Source organism: Brassica napus, chromosome A9 (genome assembly GCF_020379485.1).
Source record: "Brassica napus cultivar Da-Ae chromosome A9, Da-Ae, whole genome shotgun sequence".
NCBI classification, from domain to species: domain Eukaryota; kingdom Viridiplantae; phylum Streptophyta; class Magnoliopsida; order Brassicales; family Brassicaceae; genus Brassica; species Brassica napus.
Window position 1 is genome coordinate 22908686 of NC_063442.1, and position 12483 is coordinate 22921168.

At 43.0% G+C, this 12483-nt stretch overlaps 1 non-coding gene across 1 annotated transcript; it reads left to right on the forward strand.

Moving 5' to 3' along the window:
• Nucleotides 1-9043: 9043 nt before the first annotated feature.
• On the forward strand, nucleotides 9044-9151 carry LOC125578787. The gene has a single exon (XR_007316870.1). It is a non-coding gene; the product is annotated as a small nucleolar RNA R71 (small nucleolar RNA).
• The last annotated feature ends 3332 nt before the right edge of the window (nucleotides 9152-12483 follow it).

Here is a 12483-nt window from a genome sequence, read left to right on the forward strand (position 1 = left end):
ATGTATTCTTCTTGTTTCCAAGCATTCTTCAATGTTGCATACTCAGCTACAATCTCTTCAGGTTCAGGTTTATACTTCCATTCCTTGGTGCTTTCCATGATCACATCAAAGGGTCATTACCTGGAAAGCCTGGGCAAAACCCCAAGGAAACAATGAAGGCAATCACCCTAAGGAGTGGTAAAGAGTTTCCTCCAAGAGTTCTCACCAAGGATGGTGAGAAACAAGGTGGGGATGTGACCATCAACATTGATGATGATGTGGTGATTGTAGATGAGAAGGTTGATGAAGAGATTCTGGAAAAGATTGTTGAAGATAAGGGTAAAGGAAAGGTTGGAGAAGAGAAGAGGACAGTGAAACATGGTAACATTTCTACTCCAACAAAGGAATCCTCTTTTGTTCCTCCTCCCTATGAGCCAAAGCTACCATTCCCTGAAAGATTCAAGAGACATCTATTGGAGAAGTACAAGGCACTCTTTGAGAAACAAATGAGTGAAGTTTAGGTCACAATGCCCATAATTGATGCTTTTATGTTGGTCCCTTAGTACAGCAAGTTCTTGAAAGATGTTGTGGCTGCAAAGAAGAAAGAGATGGAAGACATGATGATTCTTACTCATGAGTGCAGCACCATTATCCAGAGGTTAGATGATTTAAGGAAGCTAGAGGATCCAAGATGTTTCACCTTACCTTGTGCTCTTGGACCCATGGTGTTTGAGAGGTGTCTATGCAATCTTGGAGCTAGTGTCAGCTTGATGCCTTTGTTTATTGCAAAGAAGCTTGGATTTACTCAATACAAGAAGTGTAGACTCTCTTTGGTGTTGGCTGATAGATCAGTGAAGATTCCTGTTGGTATCCTAGAAGACCTTCTTGTGATGGTTGGTAACTTTGAGATCCCTACTGATTTTGTTACGTTGGAGATGGGTGAGGAAGCCAAAGACCCTTTGATCCTTGGAAGACCATTCTTACAGCAGGAGCTACTGTGAATGTCCGAGAAGAAAATATTGATCTTCATCTTAAGAAAGGGAACATCATCCACTTTGACATCAATGAAGTGATGAAGAGGCCAACCATCCAGAACCAAGTTTTCTACATAGATGAAATAGATGCTCTAGCTGATGAGCTTTAGAGGAGTTGGCACTTGAAGACCCTCTACAACATGCTTTGACAATTGAAAGAGAGGTCCAAGTGGTTGAGAACAAGGAAAGTGATGCCTATGTGAGGATGCTGGATTCTCACAAGGGGATTGGTGGTGAAGATCAGTATGAGGAGCTTACACATGAGATTCACCATGCTGCCTCAGCCACTCAACAAGAGGACAATCATCAAGAGGACTAGAGTGAACTCAAGGTGCCTAAAGTGGAGATTAAACCTCTTCCCCATGGTGTAAGGTATGCTTTTCTTGGCCCTAATGAGACTTACACTGTCATAGTGAGTAGTGAACTTAGTGAACTTGAGCTGTCTAAACTTTTGAATGAATTTAGAAGGTTTAGAAAGGCAATAGGTTACTCACTTGATAATATTAAGGGGATATCACCCTCTTTGTGCATTGATACCACTCAAATTACCCTAATGAGTGATTTATACTCTCTCAAATAAGAGGTCGAGTTGTAGTACTTAGGGATCGGATTCACAGGGAGCTAGGGAACCTAAAGTTTCTAATGTGATTTGTTAAGCAAGATATTTTTAAGAGTTTTTAAAAGTAAATTGCAGATTATATATTGAACAAATAATTGTTCAATAGCAAGTTTGGGGTTTTGGTGCTTTAAAAAGGAAATAGCTAGACTTAGGGTTTTTATTCAGGAAAGTTGGAATTATAATCTTATAGATGCCTAATAAGTTGCATGCATGATAATGTAAAGCTTAACTATTTGATCAACAAGTCTTTCGGCCTTTGCGAGCATTGACTTATTGACTATTAACTTGATCTATGATATCAACTCTCGTTATATTGATCCATAGAAAGTGTCGATCGATATTCCAATGGGCGTATCGATGGATGCACCTTTTGCACCGTCGTCGATCGATTATTCAAGTATGATATTGATCGACGCGCTCCAGTCAAGCTTTATGCGCAGGTTGAATGAATGCTTACTAGATCAGCTCTCGCCTTGCTCATAGTAAGAAACGAAGTTCAATTAGAATGTTTTCAGGATGAGAATTAGCTATGGCTTTTATCAATCAATTCTTGGGCAAGTTCTAGGTAGCTAATCTAGAGACACGCATTAATGAACAATTCTAATGATGATTATAACAACTCAATTCATAGTTAAGGCTAATCTCTCCTAACCTATTTTTAAACCCTACAATCTAACAAGAGAACTACTCATACATGGCTAAGCAATTCATAACAATGGTTAGATATAAAAGCTGCATAAAATAGATAAGATAAATATCAATGGAGTTCCAATCACAAATTATTACTTTGGATCTTCTCTCCTATCTATCAGTAAACAATAAAACACAAAGAAGAACACAAAACAAAAGCACACTCTGCTTCTAACATGGCGGCAAAGCTTATATAATTAGGGTAAAACTCGTCAGGGGCAATCTTGTAAATAGTGAAATCTTGGGCTTCAAGTCGGCTGTGACCAAACGGGCTTCTGTGCGCTTCGCTATCGATCGACAACATAACTTGTGTATTGATCGATTCTAGCTCTCCAATATCGATTGACTGTCGATCTCGATGGTCATCTCGGGTGCTTGCTCTAAATATCTCCAAAATACTCCAACATCATCACTTATCTCCAAAATCTTCCTGATCTTATAAATATAATAAATAGGCTATATAAAAATATAAATATTAGTAAAAACACTTATAAACTATGGATAAAAATGGGTCAAATCCATAATCGATCAACTCCCCCAGACTTACCCTTTTGCTGGTCCTCAAGCAAAACAAATATGCAGTCTCTCTGAAAGAGGTTTTAAAAACAGCAGGGACTCACAAGATTTGAAACGTAGAATCATCACCTCTACAATATTGCAATCCACATCTAAGAAATCTTAATCAGAAAAGTACATCATACCATATCCTAGTTTAGGAACCAAATTCATCTAGCCAGCAACTTAGCATAATCTTGTCTTTCATTCCCCTCTACCAACCTCAATTCTTAGCATAAAATAAAGTGAAGGCTCTACCTTGGGAGTATCGATCACATGATTCAAAAATTCTCAAACAAGTATATGGACCTACAGGTAAGCATTAGTTCCTATCCTTTCTCTCTACTAATTTTCTCTCTGTTAAAAGTCTTCTTATATGCAAGATCATTAACCAAGATTGGACAGGCTTCCATGAATCAAGGCTTAATGGTGGTTGCCACCAAATCCTGTTCACTTCTTTTTAACCTATATCCTAGGATTATTTGTGAAGCAAGCCTTAATGGTTGTAACCACCAAGTCCTGTTCTAGTCATTTACCTATGGAATTCTTATGAAGCAAGCCTTAATGGTTGTAGCCACCAAGTCATGTTCGAATTCCTTCCTAATAAATTTTTAATACAATACAGTTTTTTTTTTATATCTAAATTTCGAAAATAGAGAGAGAAAAGGTGATAAATCTATATACACAAGGCTTTACCTTCCAGACTTGTTTAAAGAATCCGATCCCATGTATACCAAGCCCCAAGACAAGAAGTTGTGTCATGTTTAGTGTTGGAGGTCAGCTTTGGTTCCTTCAAAACAATCTTAGCAAGAGTGGTTAGTTGACAGGTTGATCCACTTTAGTATCTATAGTACTATCTGCAATCATTAAGTCTAGAATGGTGCTAAAGGGTGGTTAGATATCTTAGCAAAATCTATAAGTTCATAATCCCTTTCTTCACTCAATAATAACATAATTTTGAAAACAATTTTAATAAGACTGATAAGTAAATAAATATCAGTAAACCTCCCCCCAGACTTAAACTACACTGTCCCCTGTGTAAATTCCGTCGGAGTTATGGTGAGAAATAAATCATAAGGACTAAAAATAATAAGTAGGAACGATATACCAGACCGGAATAGATGTCGACCAATTCAAGGATGTTGTTATCGGTCGACGCATGTGAGTCAGTGACGATCGATGTCGACTTGTTCGCGTCGGTCGATACAGATGGCAATCGTCTACTCGGATCTTCTTTTTTTTTTTAATGACCTGCAATAATTAAAAACCAACATAAACGGTAAATCAATAAAAACTTAATAAAATATTACATAATAGTGGGTTACCTCCCACTCAGCACTTTGTTATAGTCATTTAGCTTGACTTTGGAGGTGTTTTGGCTAGTAATGTGGAGAATTGGGACTTGTTGGAAATCAAATATCCATCTCCTCTTTGCGCTTGTTGAACCATGTACCAGTGAATAGTCTCATTGCTTCATCTCCTCTGCACCATTTATCCTTCATTGTTGCAGTTGTGTTTTCAATCCTCTTCAATCTTTGACCAAGACTCTCAAGGTTGAATTGATGTCTGGTAAGTGCGGCGTAAGTGTCAGCTGAGATCTCCTTTTCATGGTAAGGTGATACCACTCAAATTACCCTAAGGAGTGAATTACTCTCTCAAATAAAAGGTCCAATTGTAGTACTTAGGGATAGAATCCACAAGGAGCTAGGGAACCTATTAAATCTAGTAATTTATTAATTTTAAGTGTTTGTTGTTTTATGGTTTAAATGTAAATACCAATCCTAATTGAGCAAGTCTATTGCTCGACTAACAAGATGACTGGGGGTGTAACTTATTGGAAAGGTATTAGATGCAGAGTTTCTATTCAGGTGTTAGAGATTATAATCCTATAGATGCCTATCAGTTGCATGCATGATATATTAGAGCTCAACCCCTTAAACACAGTGATCAGCGATGGTTAACTAACTAGATCTTGGATATCAACTGTCGTTTATTGATCACAAGAAAGTGTAGATCGATGGTGATCACATCGCTTCTCAAGTCGAATGGAAAATAGATGTGATCACGTTGCTTCTCAAGTCATCCCTCAAGGTGTCTATAGCTGTGTAAAGCTTTGATGTGATCTGATCAACTTCTGCTGCTGTGTAGGGAAGATGTTCTGTAGGTTTCTTGCCGTCGAACGATGTCCTGCGGAACCTATCGATCGATGTTGAACCTTCTTCCTGAAAATCATGTTGATCATTAAGCTTACCAATGTCCTTCTGGACATCATCGTATGTGTAGACATGGTGTCCATGTAGCGCATGATAGGTGAGGTGAAACGGTCGTGCATATCCTCATACGATTTTACCCTGTCCTCAATGGCTGCGAACCTTGTGTCGATCGATGCGATGTTGGAGATATCGATCAATATGGCTGGTTGTGGATCATTCATGCGAGTGTCCAGTTGTTTCTGTAGCAGATCAATTCTCGTGCTCAACCAGTCCACGTTGTTGTTGAGAGGATTGTATACGTCGTTAATCCTCGTGTTGATGTATGCGATCTCCCATTCATCCTTCTTCTCTGCCAAACTTTCCGGTTCTGCAGGAATCTGGGATGACTGTGGCTTGATGTCGATCGATGGTGCTTTGTTGGCGTCGATCGATGTTGATGTCGTAGCTTCCTTTTCAAAGTTGTGCTGCATACTCTCAATCTCTGTCCTCATCACTGCCATACTTCTGAAAAGCTCATTGTAACCTCTGTTCAAAGGTTGATAGGTGTGATCTACCAATGTCTTGAGTTCATCTCCTAGCTTTTCCTGAGCTCCACAAATACCAGTCACCATCTCATTGATCTCATCCTTGGTGTAGATCTCTGGTGCCAGTCTTGTAGGTGTTAAGGAAGTGGCATGTTCTGGAAGACATATGTGACCCTCTCCAAATAGGGATGCTCTCTCCAGAATTTTCTTGATGTTGTCCTTGGTAACAGGAATCATCTCACCAGTGGTGCTTATTGCATGTCCAGAATCATCTCTGTAGACTCCATATTCGTCCTTCTGTTCCCATCTGAACTTTCTGGCTCCATAGCTGTCATAAGCGCGACGTCCACATTCGTAACGTCTATCGATCGATGGTGAAGGTGTATTATCGATCGACGTTGGTGTTACCCTGTCGAACAATGTAGAAACAACCTTTTCGATCGATGCTTGGCCAATAGGTGTGAACGATTGGTGTGGACTAATTCCTGTTGTGGTGGCCCTTGGATATTCGTCTGGAACAGCTGGATTTTTGTCTGGAATGCTGCGTTGCTGCGTAAACAAGTTGTTTGCTCCATTGGCCAACTGAAGAATATCTCCTATGTCCTCTCTGGATACTTGTAGAATCCTTCCATCCATAGCTCTTGCATGGCCATCTTTGTCCCTGAAAATACCAAATTCATCAGGCAATAGAAAGTCGTAATCAATACTCATATTCTTCTTAGTAGATAAAGAAAGTTTATGTTTAGAATGAGAATCGATCGATGTTGATACTGGTGTATCGATCGATGGTAGACGTTTGTCTACTGAATTAGGGTTTTTGGATCGAATGCTCTTCTTGGATCTTCCTTCTGATTGGTTTGTGGGAGCATTCATCTTTTCTACTTCTGTTTCATGAGAATTAATCTGGGGTGCAAAACTCCTTATACAGGTATTGGTAAACCTATTTAGAATAGGAATATTCTCTTTTTCCTTTTCTGAGGCGGCAGCTTTAATATCGATCGATGTACCAGGTCTGGTATCGATCGATGCAGATGATTGTTTTGCCGGATGAGGGTGGGAATCGACCGATGCTGAGTAGATGATGTCGATCGATGGTGGAGGCGTGTTGTTGAAGGAATGGGTTAAATATCTTTCATCCTGCATAGAAATCTCTGTAGCTCTTTCCTTCCAGTAATCCTCATAATACTCCTCAGTACGATCCTCATTGAATGAAAGAATCACAGTCTCCACTACAAAACTTTCCTGGAATCCATTATCTGCCCAACTGCCTATGGAATAGTCATCTCGTCCGTTCTTGTTGGGTTGTTGAAAGGAAAAGTCTGGATTGTACTGATCTGGTGATGTGATGTGGTCTACCAGTTGCTTCCCGTTGAGCGACGTGAAATAGCGTTCATCGGTCGTCGGTGACTCATTGGAATCGATCGATGTGACTGTGTGAGTGTCAATCGATTCCGAGAACTCGGTTTCGTACTCTGCTCCACAATTGCATGCTGCAATGTAGCCAAGATCATTTCCAAGCTCCGCGAGGTTGACCTGTTGTCTCACAACTGCAACTAGGTCATAGTGGACGTCTAGATCTATCAGTGTCAGACACAATCTGTTGGTGTTCATGTCACATACAGCTCCTACTGTAGCTAGGAAAGCTCTTCCAAGCAGAAGTGAAGAGTTCCATTTAAGCTTGATGTCCAAGACATGAAAATTTACTGTGATAAGGGCATTACCAATCTGTACCTCAAGGTCTTTTATGATGCTTCCTGAGCTCCTTTCTGAAAGATCCACGAAGGTTAAAGATTCTGATGAGGGCTCTATTTTCAGACCCAGCTGGTCTGCCATAACCTTAGGAAGAATACTGACTGATGCTCCTGTGTCACAAAGTGCATGGGGAATTTCAATACCGTTTACCAGACATGGTATTGCAGACTTCCCAGGATCACTCTTCTTCTTCAATGTGATCCTTAGTTTCATCCTTTCCCTGACATGATGAAACATTCTCCTAATGTCCTCCTCAGTTTCCTTAGTCTCCCTGAAGAACATCCACAGCCGGTGTATGTAATAAACTTTATCAAATTGTTTCTCCACTGGGATTCTGAGGACTCTCTTAGTGAAACCATCCATCTCCTTCTCATTAGCTTCCCTCTTAAGGTGTTTAGGAATCTTCTCCTTCCTTTTCCTTAACACTCTTCCCTCAGTTGCCTCATCAACTTGCATAGGCTCTGGTGTAGTGTCTGAAGGGTTGGGTGTAGGTTCTGGTGGGTTTGCTAAAAGTTTAGGAGGTGGTCTGAGTGCGTTGATTAGGTTACTATCAATTGATGGTAATCGCACTCGGTAGGTGAGAGGTGCCCGTCGATCGATGGGAGGTGAGGAGGGTCGATCTATGTCAGTCTCTCTTTGTCGATCGATGGCTGGCTCATGCGGTTGATCGATTTTGACGTAGAAAGGAGAGGGTGGGTGAGGGTGTTTTTCTGCGAATTCCTCATGAGTCATGATTCGAACTGCACTACACTCTGCAGTCGATTCAGCAGATGAAGTTGATCGATGTCTAGAGTAATCCGTCGATCGATCTTCGTCCTGGTCTGTCGAGCGATGTGCATCCATTGACATCGGTCGACACCAATGTGATCCGCTGAAGCTCATGGATCTTTCAACTTTGAAGTCTCCTTCTCCAAGATTCTCATGCTTCACCACTTGCCAGAAATCATCATCTAGGATGGCATTCACGTGGTGTTTTGGTTTCTCAACTCCTACCTCTCTAGCCAAGGCTTCTTGCCTCTTTACAGTGTCTCTAGTCGAGCCACTTGCATTTCAAGCTTCCTCACTTAAGTCCCTAAGGTCTCAATTATTGTGTTCAGACTGTTGTAGGCAGAATCTATATTCCCATTGAAATCCGCAGTGAGTTGTTGATGTCCTTCCAGAACTCCGTCAAACATTGCTTCAATCTTGCTTTTATGAGTCTGTGGTGGTGGATTCTTGTAGTATGAGTTTCCATAACCTCTGTTGTTGTTGCTGAAAGGTTTCTGGAACTGTGAACTCTGGTTACTCCTTTGACCATTGCCATAAAAGTTTCTGTTTCCACCCTGGTTTACAGATCTCTGAAATCCAGTACCTCCAATTTAATTCACATCTTCTTCTCCTTCCATGTCTACAGCTACTTCTCCTTCAGCTGACCAGACCTGCTTCCTAAGAAGCTCATGAACCACATCGAACTTTGCTCTAACTTCGTCCATATGCTCCTTTCCTAGGGATGCAACAAACTTCTTCCTCTCAAAGTCAGTGTTCTTGGTGCTGCTGCTGTTTGCTAGATTTTCTATCAGTCTCATAACTTCCACTGGATTCCTAGTGTTGAAGTTTCCCTCGCTAGCTGTATCAAGAGCCATCTGATACCTCAAGGCGATACCTCTGAAGAAAGTGCTCAGCAGTTGCACTTCATTGAATCCGTGGTGTGGATAGTCTCGCTGGAAGAACTTGAATCTGATCCACGCATCTTTGAAAGACTCTCCAGTCTCCTGCGCGAATGTAGCAATTTTGCTCCTCAAGTCTTCAGCGCGCGCCTCATCAAAGAAGTTCCGCAAGAAAGCATTCTTGATGTCGGCCCAGGATTTTAGAGATCCTGTGGGTAGCTGCTTAAACTAGTGGATCGCTTCTCCAGTCAGAGTATACTTGAAGAGCTTGCACAATAGGTAGTCCTCAAGGACTCCATCCATACGAATAGCATCGATAAGATCCTCGAACCTCTCCAGATGGTCCATAGGATGCTCGTGCGGTAACCTAGAGTAGGGTAGCTGCGACACGAGTGTGTACTACCAAAGCTTCAGCTCAAAATTCTCCTTCTGAATCTCTGGAAGTCGAATAGCTGATCTGTTGGTGTAGTACTCGTCTGGACAAATGTAGTTGGCCAATGCCTTTGGTTGAGCAGCCTCTTCTACAGGTTGATGTGGGAACCGAAATTCACACTGTCGATTTTCGTTTAAATAAGGAAACTAGGAAAACCCTAATTTCCCAGAGGACCCGGATATCTGTTAATTACCACACGTCAAGCAATCAGAACACGAGAATAACAACGATAAAAATAAGAAATCGAAAAGAGAGCAAAGTAGATCTTATTCCGAATCTGCGTATGAGCGTTACAACAAGGTATAAGCCTGGGCTCGAGAGCTGTCGGCGAGATTCCTAGTTCTAGCAACCCTAAGACGGCTAAACCTAATTGAGTCGCAGCTCGAAATAACAAAAACGGAAAATTGCCTAAATTGCTCTAAGTGCTAAGTTTGCTCTGAAAAAAGTTCTCTCTTTCTGCTCCTCGCCTAGGACTCCTTATATACTAGCTCCAAGGTCGGTTTACGCTTTTACTCTTCTGCCCTTAAGCCGTCATAGCATAAAATGGAGATTTTCCATTTTTCCCGATCTTCATAATTATCTTCGAAACTTCCGTATTTATCCGCGGAAACTTGACATTTATCCTTCCTTGTGGGCCAAGCGTAAACCATGATGTTGTTTACGGGCTTTTGGTTAGGAAAATCGTAGGATGGGCTTCGGATCGTGTTTTAGGTCCCTTTGGGCCGTTTCCTGATTCGACACGTTTACTACGAGTTTTCCGCGGTTTCTAATCCGCGAAGTTTGATCGATGAATTAGAATAGTGGGAAACATGGACTGAGCTTGCTACAGTCTTTGGGAGATAGCATTCGAAGGTTTGACGAGAATGCATGGACTGGTGTCGTATCGATGTTCGGAAAGGTTCAATCGCTACACAGCGACCGAACTTTGGCTCAAGCCCGGTTGCTACGTAGCGACCGAGTGAGACTAGTGCTCGGTCGCTACGTAGCGACCGAGCTTTGGCTTGAGCTCGGTCGCTACGTAGCGACCGAGCGGGACGATCAACGGTCGCTACGTAGCGACCGAGCTTGGCTGAGCTCGGTCGCTACGTAGCGACCGAGCTTTGGCTCGAGCGCGGTCGCTACGTAGCGACCGAGCGGGACAATCGCTCGGTCGCTGCGTAGCGACCGAGCTTGGCTCGGTCGCTGCGTAGCGACCGAGCTTGGCTCGGGTTTGGTTGCTACGTAGCGACCGGACGGCGTGTATACGTAGCGACCGAGCTTGGTTTGTTCGGAAGAATCCCAAAGGATACTTCTTCGTAAAAACCTCGTATAGGTTATTTTTACGAAAATTACATCTCTTCTTTTACTAACTCTTTCAGAAATACGATCTCCGAGGATTTTCGAGTGGTAATTCCGTCTTAACCGTTTTTGACCCCAACAATTAGCCCCCCAGCCCGTTAGGATCATGTATCGTAGGATCCTAGCGTGCGGTTAGGCATGTTTGGCAAGTTAGGCGTGATGGATGGAATTAATATCCGAAAGGCCGAGCTTGAATAGTAAATCCTCATGTCTTATAAGAAGAGAGGTAACTTGTTCCATAATTTTTTCACTTTCTTGTTTTTCTCTAAGATCTTTCAAAAACTTTCTATCTTTCTCTCCACCCTTTTCCTCTATTCTCTCAAGAGAAGCGTAAAGATGTCGAGCAAGAAAAAGATTGCGAAAAAAGGGTCTTCGTCCGCGAGCCCTTATGAAGAGCTCGTCGTTCCGAAGATGGAGTTCGTGCCTCACTCGGTGCATCCTGCCGAGAACGAGGCATGGTGGGTTGCTCATTATGGCTCGTTGACCCCTCCCAAGGAGAAGCCGTTCCCGGTCCTGGTCCATCGTGGAGTCGAGGAAAAGGATGCAAGCAGGACTACTGACGAGTTTCTCGCGACGATGCGATCGTTCTACCACATCCCGGATGCTGTGGAGTTCCGGGTTCCCTGCCGCGGGGAATGTGCTAACAACCCCCCGGAGGGTTACTTTACTTGTTATGAGGCGTTCGTAGTGCGTTGTCGCCTTTGGTTTCCCATACCCGAAATTCTCGTCCGAGTGTTGGACCATTTCGAAGTTGCGATAAGTCAGTTGACACCCCTTGCCATTCAGCACCTTATTGGGATCCTGATCCTAAGCTACGAGCATGGCCTTTCCCTTTCCGTCGATCATTATGAAGCGCTTTTGAGGCTTCAACTTGTCAGGGGTACGGATAAGCATAGGTTGGTCCCTCGGAAATTTATGTCAGTGGTTAAGAAGTTTATTTCGAACTTCAACTCGTGGAAGAAGTTCTTTTTCTTTGTCCGTATAGACGCTGCATCCGTCGAAGAGAGTTGCATTCCATTGTTCCGGAGGTTGCCGAATGATCGTCCCTTCATCAACCCTTTTGCTCCGTTCCCCGAGGACATCATTTCGGTGAGGGATCTTCTCAGGAATGGTCCCTTCTTCTGGACTTCTTTTACGCCGAAGAGGGTTCGGAAGGCACTAAGATTCGTGCAACCCGGTCCTGCTTTGGATGCGGACACGGGAAGCGACTCCGAACCGGACGAACAGAATCCCGTCGAAGCTCCGACAGCTGCGCCGGATTCGAGCTCTTGGAAGGGAAAAGATGTCGATCTTGGCGACATAGAGTTTTCGATGGATGACTCTATGCTTCCAGGATGGGATCCGAACCTCGCTTACGGCGACGGGAGCGGTTTGAGCGAGGCCCCTATTCCGGATTTCGATGATTTCTTTGCTGGGCTGCCATCGGGTTTCGATGCTCCTCCTTCTACGAAAGAATCGGCGAGGCCGAGAGTCGTTGCGGAAGGATCTCGCATCATCAGTTTTTTTTTTGAGAATTTCTTGGTGATTGTCCTATGTATATATTTATAACATGCCAATCGATTTTGCAGGGCCTGAGCTTGCTGGGCTCGGCCATTGAGGCGGGCCATAGAGAAGCCATGGTCTACCGCTTCAAGGCGGAGAAAGCGGAGCGGGATCTCGCTCGCGTGCAAGGCGAGATGCTGGAGCGAGAGGCGCAGCTT